This window comes from Sus scrofa, chromosome 13 (assembly GCF_054392235.1).
Source record: "Sus scrofa isolate SSC_HxYL_T2T_F1_AM1 chromosome 13, Sscrofa_HxYL_maternal_Yorkshire_Landrace_v2.0, whole genome shotgun sequence".
Lineage (NCBI taxonomy): Eukaryota > Metazoa > Chordata > Mammalia > Artiodactyla > Suidae > Sus > Sus scrofa.
This window is the reverse complement of record NC_139395.1, coordinates 29,272,147-29,295,705: the sequence shown is the minus strand read 5'-3', so window position 1 is coordinate 29,295,705 and position 23,559 is coordinate 29,272,147. Positions and strand designations below refer to the sequence as shown.

The window sequence follows — 23,559 nt, the reverse complement described above, 5'->3', positions numbered from 1 at the left end:
GCAAAGTGATTCAGGTATAAATATACATATAATCTATCTTTTTCAGATTCTTTTCCCATATACATTATTATAGAACATTGAGTAGAGTTCTCTGTGGTATAGCAAGTCCTTGTTCATCTGTTTTATGTATAGTAGTGCGTATATGTTAATCGCAGGCTCCTAATTTGTACGTTTCTAACAAGCTGCTGATGCCGGCATTGAGGGCCACACTTTGAGAAGCAAAGGCCGGAGGGCCCTAGTCTTCAGCTTTGTTTTCTCATCAGGATTATCTGGAAAGCATAAAAAAACCCCAATACTTGGGCCTTCTCCTAGGCCTGTTCTTAAAGCAGACATCATGGTGTGGGACCCAGGAAGTTTTGAAAACTTCTTTAGGGATTCCATAATATGGTTGCCTCAGCTGAGGAGGAACAAGAGGGAAGCGAGAATCCGTTCTCAAAGTGTGGTCCTCGGACTAGCAGCATCAGCGAGATTCAGGCAATTGTTAGAAATGCACGTTCTCGGAACCAGTCCTAGACCGACGTGGACTTAATCAGAAACTGGCCCAGCAGTCTGTGTGTTGGTGAGCTGTCCACACTTGGCTATCTTGCACACTAAGATTGAGAGTCCCTGCTCTGTGTACTTAGCCTCTTAGAGTGGCATGATGAAGAGAGTAAACACACTATAAATACTAACATGGTTCCAAGTAGCCTCTGTTTAGAAGTAGTGGCAGAACCTATTTACCAGCTATTGAGTGCTTACTGTTTGCTTGGTGGAATGCCAAGGAATTGACTCGAAATCTCACTTATTGGCGCAATATCCTTGGCAGCTAAGTATTCATGGTCCCATAACACAAATGAGGAAAGCAAAGGTTATAGAAAATTCCTTCCTTCCTCCCTCCCTCCCAACCCCCTCCTTCCCTTCCTCACCTCTCTCTCTCCCTCTCTCCCTCCCCTTTTCCTTCCCTCCTCCCTTCTTCCCCTCTCTTCCTTCTCTCCCTCCCTTTCTTCTTCCCTTCCTTCCTTTCTCTGCCTTCTTTCCTGTTTGTATTTAAAACTTACATTCAGTATATTTGACTTCTTTGTGTGTGTATGTTTCTATGAAAAAAAAATTTAATAGTTTTTTTTTTCTATAGCATTTTTAGGTTCACAGAAAAATTAAACAAAAAATACAGAGGTTTTCCATATACCCCCTGATCTCACACAAGTGTAGCCTCTCCTACTATTAATATCCCTCACCAGCATAATACCTTTGCTGTAATTGGTGAACATTATTGACACATCATTATCATTCAAAGTTCATAGCTGACATGGGGGTTCACGCTTGGCACTACACATTCTATGAGATTTGACTAATATACAATGACGTGCATACACTACATCTGACTGGATTGGCCTTTACGGTAAAAAGAACCTGTAGCTGCTGGTCTAGGGGTATCAAAAAAAAAAATCCCATGTCTTAGTTCTGTTGTCATTCTTTCAAAAAACCTCAGTATTTTAGTTAGTGGAGACTAGATTGGATCTAGAGTAGGGATTAATTGAAAGCATGAATCAAGTCCATTCCAAGTCTAAGAATTTGAACCAGTATTGAAGAATTTGTGTTTAAGATTTACTTACATTGAAGAGCTGATATGCAAATTAACTCAGCCAGGGCTGAACTCAGAGACCATTTGCTTGTTATTTCTTCCATTAGTTTTTAATTCAACATCATGAATTTAAACTAATAAACATAAAAAACCAACAAAGGCCACAATATGCAGTTAAAAGATTTGTCCAGTTTCCTGCCTTCTCCTTGCCACTGAAGGCAGATTTGAAAGGCATCATTTTCTTTGACATACATGGCAGCATAAAAAAACCGACAACAAACAAAGGTCACAATATGCAGCTGAAAGATTTCTGTCCAGTTTCCTGCCTTCTCCTTGCCACTAAAGGCAGATTTGAAAGGCGTCATTTTCTTTAACATGCAAGGCAGCGCAGTCACCTTGCCTGTTAGATTCCGCGGGCAAGGGAATAGTGCGGGAGGGTGAGCTTCAGGGGAAATTTGCATATACATTTCCATTAGGGCTCAAGACATTTAAATCCACATTACCCTGGACCATAGAATCCTGAATGCGCCATTATGGATGAGGCTGAGAGTGTGCTGCTGCTGCATTTGGCAAGTTCAAGTCTTGCTCTGGGTGTAATATTTTGTGACTCATTTTTCCTCAAGCATAGAGTAATAGGCTTTAACTTTGCTAAGCTTTTCTGCCAGCCCTTCGCCCCCTGCTGTTCCATTATATTGAACTTGTAAGCGGGACGCTCTGTTGGGCTCACCCAGATTACCAGGGCAATACGGCCCTGCTGAGGGGCTGGTGTCAGGATAAGTGTCGGGGAGGGAGCTCCCCATCTTGGCATGCTGTTCTCATCTTATTAAATTCAGCTTTGTGGAAGCAGGGAGTCTGCCTCTCAGTCACACTGGCTCAAGCCTGATCCAACTGCTACTGTCAGACAATATGAAAATAGGAACCACCACAGCTCATGGCAGGTGCTGCTTCACAGCTGAAAAAAAAAAAAAAAGAGAGGAAGAAGAAGAAGAAGAAATCCAGGGTTTTATTATGATTACGATGTCACAAGCCTGTGTGCATGCGCGTTATTTTACTCTTTGAGATGCTTTGCTAGATTGAAGGCCTGATTCACAGAACCTCATGCTTTGAAGAAATGAAATGTTTCCATGCTTTCAGGGGTGGAGGCAGATGTGTTGAGAGTCCAAGTTGGAAGCTGCTTTTATCTGCAGTGTTTCCTGTGAGTTCAGTGGACCTCAAGGAAGCTCACATTTAAATTAAAAAGTAACAACAACAAACACTCTTAAATCCCTGGGAGTCAATAGTGTTCTAAAATCCTTCCCTGTAAAATAATTTAAGATTTGTATCTTAGTGTGACAAGGTATCAGGGACTCTGCTCAGAGACCTGAAACTATTGAACAGAAACTCCAGGCCTGGAAGGAAGTTATTGTGTGGGTTTTGGTGGTTTTTTATTTGTTTGTTTGTTTTTTAATTGTTCTGAAACAAAACTCTTTATTTTTCCGCAACCTAAAAAAGAACTGATATTTCTTTTTTTAGTTTAATTTGTATTTTATATTGGAGTGTAGGTGATTTACAATGTTGTGTGAGTTTCAGGTGTACAGCAGAGTGACTTAGTTGCACATATGCATATATCCATTCTTTGTCAGATTCTTTTCCTATATAGGTTATTACCGAATACTGAGTAGAGTTCCCTGTGCTACACAGCAGGTCTTTGTTGATTACCTATTTTATATATGTTAGCATGTATATGTTAATCTCAAACTCCTAACTATACTTTGTGGGTTTGGGACTCCTCATCTTCACCCCGAATTTCTGCCTCACCATGTGTTCTGGTTACCTATCGCTGCACAGTAAGCCACTCCAGTGTTTAGTGGCTTAAAATGACAAGCTTCTCATTCTTTGTATTCTGAGGGCTGGCACTTGGAAGGGTGAACATTTAAATGCCTGGAGCCAGCTTCAGCCTCCCCAGCACAAGCCGACACTGTGCTGTTTCTCCCATTAAACAAACCTCATTAGCTCCTCCTCTGCTAGGCTCATGGACCTCTCCCTGTACTTGCACTTAGGCAAGGATGGGCTGGAGCACCAGGATCATGCACTCTCAAGTCTGATAGAGCCTTGGCCAGGGCCAAGCCTGGGCTCAGCCGTTGGAGGCTGTGGGGGCTGCAGGGAAGATTGCTGCTTCTCTTTCCTTCAGTTCACGTGGTCTCTCCAGCAAAGTAGCTGGACGTCTCACCTTGTGGCTCAGGCTGCCAGGCCTTGAAACTGTCCTGGTGTCACTTCCCCACATTCTCTCAGTTAAAGGGAGTCATGGACCCAGCCCGGATTCAACCTCAAAGTGGACGACACCAGGTGGGAAGGCTAAAAAGTAGGCTCACTGGGGACCATCTTTGAACACCAGCTGGCATGTGTTGTGCACTTTGGTCTTCAGCCTCCAACAATGATCCAGTGATGTTATCAATACTGCAGGACAGACTTTCCTTCATGGATAATTTTGCCAATGATTCTATAACTGTCTCAAATGAAAGCAAGTTTTAAGCCTCTGCTTAGCTATCTATAAAATGAAATATCTATGGCAGTATGAAGCTTATTTTGAGGTACCTGAGACTCCATATAATAACAGTGTGTGGTTGGATGGAGAATGAGGGGAGCTGTCGAAGACAGGTCACTAAGTGCTTGAGCCAGGTCTTCAGCCAGCAGATCCAGGGAAGTCTGTTCAAGGACACCAAAATCTGGGATGCTCAAGGCTCATATAAAATGGCACAGTGTCTGTATATAGCCTATGCCCATCTTCCTATACACTTTATGTTTAGATTACTTATTATACCTAATACAGTGCAAATGCCATGGTAATGGTTGTAAGAACAGTGTAATGCTGTGCCAAAATTCAAGTTTTGCTATTTATTTATTTATTTGTTTATTTATTTTTGTCTTTTTGGGGCCACACCTGTGGCATATAGAGGTTCCCCGGCTAGGGGTCTAATGGGAGCTACAGCTGCCGGCCTACACCACAGCCATAGCAGTGAGGGATCCGAGCCATGTCTGTAACCTTCACCACAGCTCACAGCAACCCCGGATCCTTAATCCACTGAGTGAGGCCAGGGATCGAACCCGTGTCCTCATGTGTTTGTTAACCACTGAGCCACGACAGGAACTCCCAAGTTTTGCTTTTCATAATTTCCTGGAATTTTTTTTCAAATAAATATATATATATATACATATATATATATTTTTTTTTGTCTTTTTGTTGTTGTTGTTGTTGTTGTTGCTATTTCTTGGGCTGCTCCCGCGGCATGTGGAGGTTCCCAGGCTAGGGGTTGAATCGGAGCTGTAGCCTCCGGCCTACACCAGAGCCACAGCAACGCGGGATCCGAGCCGCGTCTGCAACCTACACCACAGCTCACGGCAACGCCGGATCGTTAACCCACTGAGCAAGGGCAGGGACCGAACCTACAACCTCATGGTTCCTAGTCGGATTCGTTAACCACTGCACCACGACGGGAACTCCCTCAAATATTTTTGATCCAGAATTGGTTGAATCCATGGTTGCAGAACATGGAGGATCTGAAGGATGACTATATCTTTTCAATAGCTTCCTTAAAAAGAAACTGACTTTATTAGGCCTAATAATCTAGAAATCTGAGAAAAGAGGGGTTCTGGGCATACATGATCAAATGAAGCCCTTTGACTTCATCACCAGTTCCAATCTCTTTTCCCCACTGGATCCGGACTGGGGGTGGTGGGAGGGCCTTTGGTATAAGGATGTAACCTCTCCTGGTCACCTGGGGGAGCTCCTCTGCAGAATCCCAGATTCCCAGGATGCACCTTGTAGAGGCTGGGGAGAAAGCCATTACAGTTGGCCATTATAACTGGTGCTGGGAATCCCTCTTCCCCAAGAGGCCAAGAAGGAGCTAAACAGGAAGACAGAATATGGAAGAGAAAATGAAGAGACTGGGAAGTAGGACTGTCCTTCAGCATCCTGGTGGGACATTGGCTCAGATGACCCAGCAGGGGGCTCGCTGCTAAACTGGACAGCCTGGGGGTGAGACCCCTGCATTTGCCCTTGGAGAGCTGCCAGAGATCACACAGACCTGAGCCCCAAGCAACATGCAACAAAAAGTAGCAAACCATTAACAAATGAATAGAATTATTAAGAAAATTTGGTAAGGTTGCTATATATATACAATAAGTATTTTTATTAAACTATGGCTCTCGTAGATCCTAGCCTTAAATATCTGAAATTGGGAGTGGAAAACATGTCACTCAAAATAAAGCAGAAATGAGCAAACCAAAAGTCACTTAAGATTGTTTCTCCCAAAATTATTGTTTCAGTGTAATGCAATTCTAATTAAAGATCAAATTTATCCTTTGGAGTTAGATAAAATTCTGTTGAAAGTTTGGAGAAAGAATAAATCCTCAGGAAACAAGGTCTTGCTGTATAGCAAAGGGAACTATACTCAGTATCCTGTGATAAACCATAATGGAAAAGAAAATATATATGTATAACTGAAAAAATTTCTTGTACAGCAGAAATTAATACAAAATTATGTCAACTACACTTAAAAAAAAAAGAGGAAGTCCTCAAGAATAACTGAGTTACTTCACAAAGAGAAAGTGTTGCCTTATAACGTGCCAGGACCCACTGGAAATCAGGGCTGGAGAGTGTCTCCTCACAGACTCACCTTTCCCAATGATAGCCAATGATTGGCTTAAATCAGTAAACAGAGGTGCAACATCCTCGTGGGTGGGACATTGGCTCAGAAGCAGTATTTGCATGTTGCCCATTGTCTCTGATGCAGTGGGAGAGGGAGAGCTGTGCAGCTGTCTGGTGCATGGGATGAGCTCCTTCATTCCCTAAGTTCTCACTGGATGAATGTAAATAGGTACCCTCTTTTTAAAGGACTGCTCCTTCAAAAGTTATAAAGACTCCAGATTCTAGAAGGTTTTAAGAACAAAAATATGTGCAAGAATTGAGTCTAAACTCTCCCTGTTGTATTTGGAGAATTTTTGAAAAGCCATCAAACAGCAAAATTGTGAAAAAAAAACTTTTTAAACATAGATTTTCAGTGTATTTGTTTAGCTCACTCCTCAAAGATCTTTTTGTTTTTTTTAAAAAAAATTGCTTTGAAATATTTCAGTCATACATAAAAACAACACATAACTCTTACCAACTAGCCAGGCTTGTCAAATCTTAGCATCTAAAGGGTTTAAAATCAAACATTTAAGAAAAATTGCATTGTGATTGATTTACATTACAATGTTCTGTCAGTTTCTGCTGTACAGCAAAGTGACCCAGTTATATATACATTCTAAATCCAAAGGATAAATTTGATTTTTAATTAGGTAATATCTCATATTATCTTCCATCGTATTCCATCACAAGTGATTTAATATAATTCCCTGTGCTATTATACAGCAGGACCTCATTGCTTATCTGTTCCAAATGCAATAGTTTTCATCTATGAACCCCAAACTCCCAATCCATCCTCCTTCCTTTTTTGTCTTTTTGTCTTTTTGTCTCTTTTAGGGCTGCACCTGTGGCATATAGAGAATCCCAGGCTAGGGATCTAATCAGAGCTGTAGCTGTCAGCCTATGCCACAGCCACAGCAATGTGGGATCCAAGCCACATCTGCGACCTACACCACAGCTCATGGCAATGCCAGATCCTTAACCCACTGAGTGAGGCCAGGGATCAAACCTGCAACCTCATGGTTACTAGTTGGGTTCGTTAACCACTGAGCCGCGACAGGAACTCCTCTTTTTGCAGTTATTTTCACCCATTCTGTAGGTTGTCTTTTTTTTTTTTTTTTTTTTAATGGTTTTCTTTGCTGTGCCAAAGCAAGTAAGTTTGAGTAGGTCCCTTTAGTTTATTTTTGTTTCTGTTTCTATTGCCTTAGGAGACTGAACTAAGAACATATTTGTATATCAGACAATGTTTTGCCTATGTTTTCTTCTAGGAGTTTTATCATGTCTGGTCTTATGTTTAAGTTCTTTAAGCCATTTTGAGTTTATATTTGTACATGATGTGAGGGTGAGTTCTAGTTTCATTGATTTACAATGCAGCTGTCCAGTTTTCCCAGCACCACTTGCTAAAAAAAGTGTCTTTTCCCCATTTTATATTATTGCTTCCTCTGTCAAAGCATAATTGACCATAGATATATGGGTTTATTTCTTGGCTTTCTATTCAGTTTCATTGGTCCATATATCAGTTTTTACACCAGTACCACACTATCTTGATTACTGTAGCTTTGTAATATTGTCTGAAGTCTGGGAGAGTTATGCCTTCTACTCGTCTTTTTTTTTCCCCCCTCAGGATTACTTGGCAATTCTAGGTCTCTTATGGTACCATATAAATTTTTGGATTATTTATTCTAGTTCTGTGAAAAAATGTAATGGGTAATTTGATAGGGATTGTATTAAACCTGTAGATTGCTTTGGATGGCATGGCCATTTAAATAGTATTAATTCTTCTAATCCAGGAGCCTGAGATATCTTTCCATTTCTTTGGATCTTCTTTAATTTCCTCGATTAATGTTTTATAATTTTCAGCATATAAATCTTTCACCTTCCTGGTCAGGTTTATTCCTACGTATTTAATTTTTTTGGATGCAGTTTTAAAAGGTATAGTATTTTTATATTCATTTTATAATATTTCATTGTTAGTATAGAGAAATGCCACCAATTTCTGAATGTTAATCTTATATCCTGCTACTTCACTGAATTCATTTATCAGTTCGAATAGTTTTTGTGTGGAGTCCTTAGGGTTTTCTGTATATGGTATCATGTCATCTGCACAGTGACAATTTTACTTCTTGTCTTCCAATTGGATACTCTTTATTTCTTTTGTTTGTCTGATTGCTGGAGCTAGGACTTCCAACACTATGTTGAATAAAAGTGGTGAGAGTGGGCATTCTTGTCTGGTTCTAGATTTTAGTGGGAAGGCTTTCAGCTTTTCTCCATTGAATATTATGTTGGCTGTGGGTTTGTCATAAATGGCTTTTATTATGTTAAGACATGTTTCCCCATACCCACGTTGGTAAGAGTTTTTTATCATGCATGGATGTTGGATTTTGTCAAATGCTTTTTCTGCATCTGTGGAAATGGTCATGTAATTTTTGACTTTTCTTTTATTAATGTGGTATAAGATGTTGATTGATTTATGTATGTTGAACATCCTTGTGAACTTGGGATGAATCCCACTCGGTCATGGTGTGTAATCTGTTTTATGTGTTGTTGAATTTGATTGGCCAAAATTTTGTTGAGAATTTTTGCATCTATAGTCATCTAAGATATTGGCCTATAATTTTCTTTTTTTGATTGTATCTTTATCTGGTTTTGGTATTAGGATGATGGTGGCTTCATGTCTTTGGGAGTGTTCCTTCTTCAACCTTTTGCAAAAGTTAAGGAAGGATGGGTATAAGTTTTCTGTATGTTTGGTAGAATTTGCCTGTGAAGCCATCTGGTCCTGACTTTTGTTTGTAGGGAGTGTTTTTATTACATATTCAATTTCATTTCTAGTGATCTGTCTGTTTAAATGATCTATTTCTTCTTGATTTAGTTTTGGTGGGCTGTATATCTTTAGAAAGTTGTCCATTTCTTGTAGGTTGTCAAATTTGTTGACAACATAATTGTTCATAGAATTCTCTTATATTTTTTTGTATTTCTGCAATATCCCTTGAGATTTTCCTTTTTTCATTTCTTATTTTGTTTATTATGGTTCTTTCTCTCTTATTCTTGGTGAGTTTGACCAGAGGCTTGTGTATTTTGTTTACCCTTTCAAAGAACTAGCTCTTGGTTTTATTGATTTTTTTCTGTTTTTTTAATCTCTATTTTATTGATTTCTTCTCTGATCTTTATGGTTTCATTCCTTCTGCTGACTTTAGGTTTTGTTTGTTCTTTTTTCCTAATTCTTTTAGGTGGTATGTTAAGTTGTTGATTTGAGATTTTTCTTCTTTTTTGAGGAAGGCCTATATCACTATGAACTTCCCTCTAAGCACTGCTTTTTTTCAACTTAATGTTGAATAGTTGTGTTTTCATTATCATTTGTCTTGAGGTGTTTTTTAATTTCCATTTTGAATTCCTCATTGACCCATTGGTTTTTTTAGTCGTGTGTTGTTTAGTCTTCATGTAGTTGGTTTTTTCTCATTTTTTCCCCTGTGGTTGATTTCTAGTTGTATGCCATTGAGGTCAGAGAAGATGGCTTGAAGTAATTTCTATACTCTTAGAGTAGTTTTGTGCCCCAGTATGTGGTCAATCCTTGAGAATGTTCCATGTGCACTTGAAAAGAATGTATATTTAATTTTGGGGGGATGTAAATGTCCTGAAAATATCAATCAAGTCTAACTGTTCTATTGTGTCATTTAGGGCCCCTGTTGCCTTACTGATTTTCTCTCTAGAGTATCTATTAATGTGAATGGGATATTAAAATCTCCTACTATTATTGTTTTCTCATCAGTATCTCCTTTTATAAAGATTAGTATTTGTTGTATGTATTTGGGTGTTCTTATATTAGGGATATATATATATCGATAATTTTAATATGCTCTTCTTGAATTGTTCCTTTTATCATTAAATAGTATCTTTAGTTCAGTTTCTTTGTCTTTCATTAGGGCCTTCATTTTAAAGTCTAATTTGCCTGATATGAATGTTGCAATTCCTACTTTCCTGTCTTTTTCATTCACATGAAATATCTTTTTCCATCCCCTCGCTTTCAGTTTATATGTGTCCTTTGCCCTAAGGTGAGTCTGTTGTAGGCAGCATATTGTAGGCTTTTGTTTTCTTATCCAGTCTGCTCTATGTCTTTTGATTAGAGCATCCAGTCCATTGACATTTAAGGTAATTATTTATAAATAAGTATTTATTTCCATTTTAAACCTTGTTTTCCAGTTGATTATGTTTCTTCACTGTTTCTTTCTCTTTTTGTTTGGATGATTTTCTTTTATTTTATGCTTGTGTCCTTTTCTTTTCAGTTTTTGTGAATGTAGTGTTTCATTTTGATTTGTGGTTGCCCTGTTTTTCAGGTATGCTAGAAAACATACCAGATCTGCTTGCTTTATCCTGATAGTCATATAGGCTCAAACACATTCTTAAAAAAATTATCTAAATTTTCTTAATTTTCTTCCCCATAATTAATTATTTTGATGTCCTTTTTTTAAACATCTTCATGTTTTTCTTTTTCTTTCCTTGTGTTTATTGTTACTTTTATAAATGTTTGTTTTTTTTGTTTGTTTGTTTTTTCTTTTTTTTTTTTTTTTTTGTTTAGATTTGTACTGGCTTATTTAAGTGATTACTTTCCAGTTGTGATTTCTTCCATCCTATATCTTCTTACTTCCTTATTTAGGGACCTTTCAGTATTTCTTTTAGAATGGGTTTAGCATTGCTGTATTATTTTAGTTTTTGTTTGTTGGAGAAATTTTTATTTCTCTTCTATTTTAGATGGAACTCTTGCTGGGTAGAATTTTCTAGGCTGCAAATTTTCCCTTTTTAGAACTTTGATTATATTTTGCCCTCTCTTCTGACCTGTGTTTCTATAGAGAAATCAGCCGATAGCTTTATGGGGGTTCCCTTATAATTAACTCTTTTTCTCTTGCTGCCTTTAGAATCCTCTCCTTATCTTTAACTTCTGCCATTTTTATTATATGTCTTATTGTGGGCCTGTTTGGATTCAACTTGTTTGGAGCCCTCTGTGCATTCTGTATCTTGATACTGTTTCCTTTAGATTTGGCCTGTTTTCAGCCATAATTTCTTCAAATATATTTTCATTTCAAATATATTGTTCTTCTCCTTCTGAAGTGCCTATTATGCATAGATTGACTCACCTGTATTATCCCATAGATTTCTTGTATTGCCTTCCTGTTCTTTCATTTGCTTTCTGTCTGCTGTCCCGATTGGGTCATTTCTATCTACTGCTTCCAAATCACTTATTTGTTCCTCTGCATTATTCATTCAACTCTTCAGTGCCTTTAATTCAGCTTGCATCTCTGCAAATGAACTTTCTAATTTTCCTCGGCTCCTCCTTATATTTTCTAGCCCCTTTCTAAAGTAATCTGTATTATTGTTCATATCTGTTCTTAATTTCTTCGTATTTGCTCTTAGCTCCTTTTCTTCATATTTGCTCTTAGCTCCTCAGGGTTTAGGGAAAACAACTACTGTAGTCTTGGAGGACTATTTGTATTTGTATGTGAGAGTACCCCTAGGTAATTTGTGGGGGTTTACTTTTTTTTTTTTTTTGGTATGAGGGTTGCTTTTGCTTTGGATGCTTGCTGTTTCTTTCCTTAGTGTGTATAAGCTGTTATCCCCCTGCTAGGGGATGTGAGGGTGTATGGCCTGTGCATGCTTCCAGGGAGATGATGCCAATGGGCAGGGCTAGTAGTCAGTGCCTGGTTGCTGGGCCCTTGACAGTGGTGAAGACCTACATGGAGGTGGCACAGGCTGATCCTGGGAAGAGGCAGTGACCCTCAGGCACATGTGGGCAGCACCCAGAGTGTTTGGCAGTGGCAGAAGTAGGGAGTGTGTGTTTCCAGGGGAATGAAAGAAACATTGAGTATCACTTAGTTGCAGTGCCCTCTTCTGCACTGACCCCTGAGATTACCGGTGCCGAGGTGGTGCCTGTTCATGGACCCCTAGTAATGGTGGGCCATGCCCACCTCTGGAGTCTGAGATGGCTGTGGCAGGTTGCCCTTGATGCACATAGCCCTCATAAGAGGCACCTTGCCACCCATAGTTTGAGCAAGAGGTGGCCCACTGCCTGGTGCCCACCCAAAAGTTGCCCTGCCACCCCAGAGCCTGCATATGCACAGAGAAAGATATTCCTATGGCAGTCTTATTCCTCCTTCTCTCACCTGCCCCAGCAATGGCACCTAGCTTCTCCTGAGGGCCCAGGGCTCCTCCTAGGTTCCCCCATCTGTGGTGCTCCACTCCTCAGCCAGTGGTGCACTGCTTCCTAACCTCAGACCTCTCCACACAGACAACCCGAGTCTTCTCCCTGAAACTGATATCTGGAGCCTGCGTCTCCATGCCTGGCCCACTTCTGAGCATCTCAGGCTATTGTGTCTGGAGGCAATGGTACCGAGGATCTTTGTAGCTCTCTCTGTGCTTTGCCCTCATCAGTTTGGCTGCTGCACTCTTCTCTGAGGCTTTGAGGTTCCCTCTCCATCTCAGGCTGTTCTCTTCATCAGTTAGGGGGCCTCCCAGGGTGTGGAGTCCTTTCATCTTTCACAGCTCCCTCTCAGGAGTGCTAGTCCTGTCCTGATTTGTTTTTATTCTCTTCTTTTTCTCTCTTTTTTCCTTTTGTTCTACCCAGTTATATGGAGGGTTTCTCACCCTTTTTGGAGTTTATGGTCTTCTGCCAGCATTCAGCAAATGTTCTGCATGAATCGTTCTACATGTAGGTGGTTTTTCTTATGTGTTAGTGGTAGAAGGTGAGCATCATGTCTTACTCCTCCACCATCTTGATCCTGCTTCCTGAAATCAAGCATTTTAATAATTTAAGCACCCCTGGGTACTTCAGTCCATTCCTTTCCCTCCCTCCCTCCTAATGAGAAGCTAACATTACTCAAAATTTGAAGTTTATGGTCTCCTTGCAACTTATATGGATTTCCTACATTTGTATGTAGTAAATAACATTTAGGATATTCCTTTATGTTTTCTTACTTTATAAAAATTGTTTCGGAGTCCCTGTCACGGTGAAGCAGAAACGAATCTGACTAGGAACGATGACGTTGCATGTTCAATCCCTGGCCTCGCTCAGTGGGTTAAGTATCTGGCATTGCAGTGAGCTATGGTGTAGGTCTTGGATTTGGCATTGCTGTGGCTGTGGCGTAGGCCAGTGGATACAACTCCGATTGGACCCCTAGCCTGGGAATCTCCATATGCTGTGGGTATGGCCCTAAAAGGACAAAAAGACAAAATAAATAAATAAATAAATAATAAAAATAAAAACAGTTTCATACTACATGTCATTCTTCTGCTTGCCCTTTTAAGATAATATTATGTTTCTGAAATTTGTCTATTTGATACATGTAACTTTATTTAGTTGAACAGCTATTTATTATTGTACATACTAGATTTTCCCATATTCCTATCAAATGTGCATTTTTATTGTTTCTAACTTTTTCCTATTACAAGCAATAGTGCAAGAAACATTCTGTCACATGTTAGACATTCTTAATGTGGGAGTGTGGGAAGGTTATCTTGGGTAGCAGTTTTCAAAGTGTGGGTCAGGGATATCTAGGCATTTCTAAGACTCATTCAGGAGATCTTCTGGATTAAAACTGTTTTCATAGTAGTGGTAAGGCATTACTTGAATTTTTCATTCTTTCTCAAGAAAATGTATGGTGGAGTTTTCCAGAGGCTATACTGTGTGATATCTCAACAGATTGAATGTGGAAGCAGATACAAGAACCCAGCTGTTTTCTGTTAAACCAGACATTAAAGAGACTTGAAAATGTAAAATAGTGCCACTTTCACACTGACTTTTTTTTTCTTTTGGTTAACATAGTTATTTTTTCACAAAATGTTATTTAGGTTAAAAAGTGATGAGCTTTTTACTGTTGTTTTAAAATGAGTGCATAAATAAATGTATTAACATTTCTGTTTTTTTTTTTTTTTTTTTCTTTTTGCCTTTTATAGGGCCGCTCCTGTGGCATATGGAGGTTCCCAGGCTAGGGGTCCAATCAGAGCTATAGCTGCTGGCCTACACCATGACCACAGCAACACCAGATCCGAGCTGTGTCTGCAAACTACACCACAGCTCACGGCAACGGCAGATCCTTAACCCACTGAGCAAGGCCAGGGATCGAACTCACAACCTCATGGTTCCCAGTTGGACTCGTTAACCACTGAGCCATGACGGGAACTCCTAAAATTTCTGTTAAAATTTCTAATTTAGTAATGATCAATAGACAAATCCCACATAAACTGAAGTTCTTTGCCATTCTTAGTGATTATTAAGAATGCAAAGGGCTCCTAAGACCAAAAGGTTTGGGAATCTTGGTAGATTTTGTACAGATTTTTTGGCACATATGAACATGTTTTCATTTCTCTTGAGAGAATAACAACAAGTGGAATTTCTAGGTCAGAGGGTAGATGTATGTTAACCTTTTGAAGAAATCGTCACACAGATTTTCACAGTAGTTAGATGACTTTGTGTTTCCTCCAGCTGTTTATTGGAGTTTGAGTTGTTCTACCTCTTTGTCAAATTTACTTTTATTTTCATCTTTTTAATTTTAGTCATTGCAGTGGCTATGAAATGATAACTCATACTGGTTCTAAGGATGTCATTTTAGAAACTCTTTCCTCTGGGTTAAACCCAACATATCTTTTAAAAATGCAAGGACCACAGGGAAAGGGTTGTGGGGCCACCCACCTGGTCTTTTGTTCTTGTTTAGAATTATTTATCAGGGTGTTGTCTTAAATGACAAATAATAAGGATAATGGCGATAAAGTGGTTACCAAGGTATGAGGTGTTGACTACTGATGAAACATGTACTAGAAAATATGGAACCTTCGTGTTATCTCACAGAAAGCATTGCTTTGGCTGAGACTAAGTTTTAATGAGTGGATCTTTTCAGCAGTAATGGAATTATGTTGGTACAGTAAGTAGCATGAGAATGGGCCCCAAAAGACCCAAGTTTGGGGACCAGTGGTACAGGGAACCTGAGATTGAATTCCAGTCACTCTAGAAGGGTTTTAATCTCTCTGAGTTTCAGAAATATTTTACTTGTTTTAACAAGACTAAAATGATGGCAGAGAGTGGTTTCTCAATTAATTTCATGTCTAAGTCAAGTTAACATTTCCTATCCCCGCCCCCAGTGATCGTGAGGTGGAAAGACTTCAGGGCCTTGGGTGGCACAAAGAGTGATGGGAAGATCGGTCCACAATGGCATGGAGGGCTTTGGGTTGGCACTTGGAGAAAGGCAGCTTCCTGAAAGATGGGTAACCATGCCCTTCATCTTCTAGAGGAGGGTGAGACCACACTTCTCGTTATGGTTATCCATCACCCAATGGTGGGCTCTTAGCAATGGGACAGAGCACAGTGATTCATGCCATGTGCATGCTTAGCGAATGGAAAATGATCCTTGGCTCTTTTTCTTCCAGCTCCTGGTCTGTTGAAGAGAATACAGCCAGAGCCTTGAAGCTCTTAGGACCAAGGTACAAGGTAGAAGGATCCTGGGACCCACCTACACACCAACAAGGTACATGAGCGAAAAATAGATCCTTAATGTCAATTCAATGAGATATTTTTTGTTACTGCATCATCTCTCCTGCCCTGAATGATACAGTAGGTGCTACTTATAACTTTCCATAGAACTGCCAGAAATTTAAACTGGTGCCTCTCAGGTGGTCAGTAAATACTTGTTGAAGGAACGATCAAGAAGCAAACAAATAATTGATTAGAAAAAAGTATGGGTTGAGGAATAGGGTTGGAAAAAAAAGTGTTTTTGTTTTCTTTATTAGATTGTTCAGGTCTGGCCCTCCATAGAGGAAGTAATTTGAATTTCCTTTCTCACTGAGTTTTAACTTTTCTGCTGTCTCCTGGGCCTATTAAGAGTTGGGAAAGCTCAGGAAGGTGACATCCAAAGGCTGTTTATTAGCAGCCTGTTTTTTCCTCCACTAGATTCCAATTTCTCTCCTTTAAAATATTTTATTGCTATAGGAATGGCACCTAATGGTGCAAAAAATCAAAAACCAAACTGAACAAGATAATCATTGTATTGAAAAAGAGTTGTGCTTGCTTTGGCAGCACATATATTAAAATTGGAATGATAGAAGATTAGCATGGCTTCTGCTCAAGGATGACACTCAAATTCATGAAGCATTTTCCATATTTTTATCAAACATAATTTAAAAATTAAAAAAATAAAAAAGAAGGGAGAAATATAAATCTTCCTTTAAAAAAAGAGGGTTTCCTGGGCTCATCTGAATCTGGGAATCTTTAGCAGTCTAGGCATCAAAAACAGAATGAATTTTGAAAAGTGCTATGCAGCCTAACCCCACTTATGTACTGGTTCTCACCTCCTTAATAATCCACAAACTCAGTACTTCTCACAGAAAACCCAACAGTCTCACCCCGTTTTTCCACCCAGGTTTCATAGCCAAAAGCTGTAATGAGGTCTCCTGTAAGAACAACTCCCGTCATGTTTACCAAATACGTTGTGGTGTTTTTACTGAAAGATTCTTGTCAACAGTGTGTGTCTCTCTGGGCACAGTTTACAGGGTGATTCAATAAACTTACACTGTTTTTTTTTTTTTTTCAATTAATCCTCCTTCCCAAGAAATGTGCTAATCTGTACTGGGCCTCCTTGTCATTGGTGTGAATTATCTGATTTTTTTTACTGTTTTCGAAAGCATGTTGCATATTTATAAAATGTTATCATTCAAATGTATAATATTAACTCAGAGTGGGTTTCAAGCCAAATGTAATTAATTCTGATTCAGATAAATCAATTAGAATTGAAAGAGAGACTATATGCTGGTTTCTGTCTTATTACTTCTAGAGAAGCACATCTAATATACAGTGAACTGAGAACTACGTTAAGTCCTTTGTGAAATCATACATTTTTCCTATTCAATTGAGTAACAGTAAGTTAGTTGTACATAGGGGTAAATGCATGTCTAGCTTTAAAGAAATTCAATATGAAAAGTCAAGCTTTTGAAGGATATAAATTATGGAGCAGATATTTGCATTACAAATTCTTTGCTTCACAGGAGCTTGGTAACTTATTAGTAATTTGACCAAAGAGGCTAAGAGGTTAAGGCCTCAGAGATTTTTTTAAAAAGACATTTTTTTTTTTTTATGGGTCGTATGGTCGCTATCACAACTATTCACCTCTGCCTTGGTGGAGTAGGTATGGAGGAAAATCAGCCATGAATAATCAATAAATGAATACTCATAGTTATGTGCTCTGATAAACTTTTATTGGTAAACACTAAATTTGAATTCCAGATGATTTTATTATGTTACTGAATCGTGGGTGTTTTTTTTTTTTTTTAGTGTCTCAGCCATCTGAAATTAGGAGATGGCTGGATGTGGCCCCTGAGCTGTAATTTGCTAAACCCTGATTTAAAGTATTATGAGTGATCAGAGAAAAATGAGAGTAAAATGCTTGCTTTCACAGTGTGGCAGGAAAATGGCATCAATGAAGAAGGGCAGTTTTGCGTTTATTGCTGGAGGGGCTTTGGCAGTATGTTGCAGATAAGGAAATGGGCGGAGAGGGCTCGGCTGTGAGGGAAATCATGTCTCTGTGCCTTCGTTATACCTGTGTCCTTTTATTTCTTTCTGTTTCTCAGCTCATGCTGAGGAGTTGATGGAATTTTGAGCAGTTTAGCCTCATGCTCCAACTTACTTGTCTGCCTCACACAATGTAATTTTTAATCTTGGGCGACTCCGAACACCAGGGCTGATTCCCAAGGTGCTGACTCAGAAGTTGTGGAAAAGGCCTTGAAATCTGCATGTGCAGAAAACCACCGGGGATGTATTGATGGGGCTTCTATAGCTGGCGAGCAAAGGACTGATTACTGTCTTTTCCAGTCCAGCCCTGGCTGTTGCCTTTTCTTAGAGCATCTCCTGTCTGCTGCTTCTCCCCGTTTCTTGGTCTATCTAATGACTCAGCTGTTGCTTGGGTTGGCTTCTTTGGGGATACAGCTTACAGAACAGAAGGTCTGTGCATCCTTACCTCCACTGCCACCACAGTGATATTTTCCAAATGCTACACTGCCCATGCCATATCTTGTTAAGTCCTTTGTTGATTTCCTCTGCATTTGGGATCAAGGTAAACTCACCAAGCCTGCCCCTCCGTTCCGCATTTTCAGACTGACCTCATGCTGGCTGCCCTTCCTCCCACATCCTCTTTCTGCCTCTCCCTGCAACAGGGCCTTTACCCTTGCAGGTCCCTCTGCCTATTCCACTTTGCCTCCTGATCCTCCCGGTTGATGTCCATACTGGCTTCACATTTCACTAAAGTGACATTTCCTCCAAAAAACTCTTTTTTACCTCAGCTGTTATGAAGTACTCATAAAGTAGGTGGCACTTGTCTCAGGGGCAGTTTTACACTGGTTTTTGTGGTTATTTGACAAAGACCCCTCTCTCTCACTGGACGCTGAGCTCCATTAGGACAGGGGTCAAATTAATATTTGGCTTGCATTTGTATTTTCCATGCCCGGTGTAGTACTTGGATCAGTAGTCATTTGTTGAGTGAATGAACAAGGGAATGAAAGAATGAATGAATGAAGGAAGGAATGAATGAATGAATCAGAGAACACTGTGGCTTACATGCTTTGCTCCAGGCAATTAGCTCAGCTAAGAAAAGTATCCTGCAACCCTGAGAGACACCGTGCATCCCCTGTGGGACCGATAGGGATAAACCTGAGGGCTTCCCATGGTCCTGCTGCTCTGAGTGTGAGGAGCTTGGTCCCCAAACCAGCATGATGCCACCGTTGAAAGGAGCAGAGCTACTAAGAGTAAAGGAAAGAGGGCAGTGGCCCCGACCATGGCTGATAGTTACAGGAAGATGAATGTGCAGGAGGAACAACGTACTGAGAATGAGGGTTATAGTAAAATTATGGTTACCAGATGCCAAAGTGGAGAAAGAGAATGAGGTTGCCCAGACTCCATGTGTGAAACTGTTAGGATAGGAAATGTTGACTGGTACATTTGGGGACAAAAGTTGAGTGTAAGAATACAAAATTGTATTGGGGAAAATCGAATGATGACGTGGACTGCCGTCTGCTTAAATTCCTGGTTCTAGACTTTCACCTGTTTACAAGTAGATGTTATTACATGTATGATACAAAAACGACTTGTGTAGGCTCTAAAAATGTCTTTCTAACTCGTTTGCTTTTTCATGTAATATTGTCATTAAGCTTACATGACTATAAATATAATAGTCATGGAAATATAATCTATTTATTAAAAAAAACTTGATTTTGGAGTTCCTGTTGTGGCACAGTGGAAACGAATCTGACCGGTAACCATGAGGTCATGGGTTCGAACCCTGGTGTTGCTCAGTGGGTTAAGGATCCAGCATTGCCACAAGCTGTGGGGTAGGTCATAGACATGGCTTGGATCCTGGATTGCTATGGCTGTGGTGTAGGCCAGCAGCCGTAGCTCTGATTCGACCACTAGCCTGGGAACCTCCATGTGCTGCTGGTGCGGCCCTAAAAAGCAAAAAAAAAAAAAAAAAAAAAAAACAAAAACCTTGATTTTGAATATCATCTAGTGAACCAAATGTAGTCAAAATTATACTTGTCATGGAGTTCCCGTCGTGGCGCAGTGGTTAACGAATCCGACTAGGAACCATGAGGTTGCGGGTTCAATCCCTGCCCTTGCTCAGGGGGTTAACGATCCGGCGTTGCCGTGAGCTGTGGTGTAGGTTGCAGACGCGGCTCGGATCCTGCGTTGCTGTGGCTCTGGCGTAGGCCGGTGGCTACAGCTCCGATTCAACCCCTAGCCTGGGAACCTCCATATGCCGCGGGAGCAGCCCAAGAAATAGCAACAACAACAACAAAAGACAAAAAGACAAAAGACAAAAAAAAAAAAAAAAAAAAAAATTATACTTGTCATAATTTTTATTTCTTATTTTTGCTAGGAAAGAAATCACTTCATTCTCTTAGCCTTTATCATATAGTAGATGCTCAATAAGGTTTATTGAATACATGATTAAAAGATTATGCTGTTTGCTTATACACAGAAAATAATCCTTTAGCTCAAGCTTAGGGCTCCATTTAACAAACTCAGAGAAATGTGTGTTGGAATAAAACCTCTTGAAGTCTTTATTTCATCATTTTACCCTGTATAGTTTCCTAGTAGCTCCCAGTGGAAGGGGCTGTGGTCTTTCAGGGTTTTAAGGACAGAGATGCGTGGTCTCCTGGTGTCAGTTTGCTTCATGTGCAGCAAACAACCTCAAGCCTGGCATCTTGAAATGTTAAAATGATTTAGCTAATCTATGGCCTAGCAATTTGGCCTGGACTCAGCAGGGTAATTCTTCTGGACTCAGGTGCCAGTGGCAAGAAGGCTGGCTCCTGAGTGAGCTGGCCACCCTCAGTGAGGAGACAGCCTCCCTCCCATCTTCCAGCAGGCTACCTTAGGCCAAGAGCAAGGTCAGAGGTTGCAAAGCATCTTGATGCCTAGTCTCAGAACTGGTACACCCTCACTTCCATCATAATAGCCCCCTTTATGCGTGGTTTCAGTTACCCCATGGTCTGAAAACATTGAATGGAAAATTCCAGAAATAGGCAATTCATAGGTTTAAATTGCATGCCATTATGAGTGGTGTGATGAGATCTTGCACCAACCAGCTCCATCCTTCCCTGGAGCCAATGACCCTCCTCACTGTAGAGGAACCCAGCACTAGATCGCAACACCTACATCATCCAGTGTCCCCCCACCCCCCCGCATCTCATCATGTGCGTGTTTTATCATCTCACATCTTCACAAGAAGGATGAGTACAGCATAATAAGATATTTGGGGAGAAAAAGAGATCACATTCACATAATTTTTATTATAGTAGGTTGTAATAATTGTTCTTTTTTATTACTGTTGTTGTGAGTCTCTTACTGTGGCTACTTTATAAATTACATTTTATCATAGCTGTGTATGTATAGGAAAAACAGAGTATATACAGAATTCAGTTCTATCTGTGGTTTTGAGCATATTCCCAGCAGATGCAGAGCCAGGGTGGGGTGGGGGCTGTACATTCCATTTGCCACCCTGGAGCCAATGGGTGAGAAGTAGGCTCTGCCTCTTGATAACAGGAGTTGTGAAGTTACTTCACAAGGGCCATTGATACAGGAAGGGTGCTGGATTGTGGTTATTTCTGTCATTTGCCACACTTCTTAGGAACCTCGTCTCTCTACTCAGGACTATTTCTCTCTATCAAATCAAAACCAGACTTCAGCTTATTATCAGCTTGCTATATTCTTCTTTGATGGTAATAAACAGTCACAATCCTCCTACAATAGCTTTTCCTCAAGTTAATAGCATTGATTTTCCCTTCAGGTCTCCTTTATCTTCAAAAATATGTTTGATACTTTAATGACCTGAGAAATAGATTCTTGAGAAGGAAAGAGTTTTATCTAAGTACCTTTGAATCCTTTGACAGGTCGCCACATCTGAGAATAAATCCTAGGTTGGTCACTCACTTATGCTAAATAATGTTAGTAAATAATAATAATAACAATAACAACAACAACACGCTTATATAGCATGATTTGTAATCAGGCACGGTTCTGAGTGCTTTACATATAATCCTCACCATAACCCCATGAAGTAAGTACTATGATTATCATTCCCATTTTGTAAATAGGGAAACGGGCACAGAAGGGTGAAGGCAAGTTCACATGGTCAGACAAACCATGGCAGAGTGAAAATTTGCCTGCAGACAAATGTTTGTTTTGTTTCGTTTGTCGGGTTTTTTTTTTTTTTTTTTTTTGTCTTTTTGCCTTTTCTAGGGCCGCACCTGCGGCATATGGAGGTTCCCAGGTTAGGGGTCGAATTGGAGCTGTAGCCACCTGCCTATGCCACAGCCACAGCAACACGGGATCTGAGCCGTGACTGGACCTACACCACAGCTCACGGCAACGCCAGATCCTTAACCCACTGAGCAAGGCCAGGGATCAAACCCGCAACCACGTGGTTCCTAGTTGGATTCTTTAACCACTGAGCCACAATGGGAACTCCAGACAAATGTTTTGAGCCCATGTTCTGAACCACTACAAAGCAGTGCCTTATTTGTGACTTGGTACAGGTCACTGACATTTCTGAACCCATACTTCCACATTAGCAAAGTGGTGATGGTGACACTCAAATGAGCTGGTGTACCGGAACTATCCCAGGGAACTTCAAATCACTGTAAAAATGTAAGACATTATTGCTGCTTTCACCATCAACCTGACCTGATCATGTTCTTCACTAAGAATTGGAGAAGTCCAGAGAAGGCACACATTGTTTTACGGTTCCTATGTGCTATTTTAAATAAAGGAACGGATGGTGTCTGTTTAAATGCAAATCAGTCTGCAGTGTTAATGAAGTTGACACCAGTGAGATTTTGGGTTAACTATTCTGGGTGTGAGGTCTTACTTTCCCACCAAATGCCCTTCCCCTAGTCTTTCTCCAAAGATGAAGACAATTCTACTCGTAAAATCTGAGGGAGCAGTAAGAAGTATAGCTTCCAGTTCCTTGTTTTGCTGGAAATTGTCGTCATGTGTATTTCTCCCCAACCAATATTTTCTAATTGATATGTCTTCATCATCATGAACCCAATTTACAGCGAAGTGTTATTTTTGGAGCAGTGCTATATACACTGGAAAGAATTTGCACATGAGGGCAAAATGGAACAGACAACTGCTTTTGGGGACTGCACAGATAGTACAACATTGCATACTAACAAAGTGCTAATTGCTCCTTTTGACCACGGGCCCAGTTTACAGAGCTTTTGCACAAATGTGCTCTGTGCACTAAATTACAAAACTAACACTGCATTATTTCTCAGTACAGCTTGCAAATTCTTGTAGGGCAGTATGAATTAGCATTAATTAAACCAGAGAGAGAGAGAGAGAGAGAGAGAGAGAGAGAGAATGAACTAGGTAGAGAGGGAGATACATTTTAGAAAGAACAGACCAGATGCTAATTACTAAAGTTACGGATGTTGCACTTGTTCTGGAATGAAACTAGTAAAAGCAAACAGCATCTATTCTTAAGGCTCACATTGGGGAAATACAGTTTCAAGTCTGCAGTGAATATGAACATTGGTAATTAATAGCTGAAATAATGAACAGTGATTGACCTTAGCTGATATGTTTTATAAGATGTCTGTGACTAATTCTTGAGGGAATTGTTTGTGTTAAAAATTCCAAATAAATCATTCCAAGGCAGCTGAGAGAATCTGCCAAGTGGGGCATGAGTGAGGTTTCATCTATGGAGAGCATGGAAGGATCACATATGACTACTTTCACCCTTGTCATCTTTCTTTCTTTTACTTTTTAGGGCTGCACCTGCAGCATATGGAATTTCCCAGGCTAGGGGTC

The 23,559-nt window shown here is 40.0% G+C and overlaps 1 long non-coding RNA gene and 1 other non-coding gene across 2 annotated transcripts in view; both read left to right on the top strand.

Annotated features, from left to right (window-relative positions):
* LOC146397227 (uncharacterized) overlaps positions 1 to 23,559 on the top strand; it is a 317,714-nt gene that overhangs the window by 13,921 nt on the left and 280,234 nt on the right. The window contains exon 2 of the long non-coding RNA XR_014822550.1: positions 15,633 to 15,730. This is a non-coding gene — a long non-coding RNA (uncharacterized LOC146397227). The remainder of the gene's footprint in view (positions 1 to 15,632; positions 15,731 to 23,559) is intronic.
* Positions 16,263 to 16,365, top strand: LOC146397228 (U6 spliceosomal RNA). Its single transcript, XR_014825445.1, has one exon. It is a non-coding gene; the product is annotated as a U6 spliceosomal RNA (small nuclear RNA).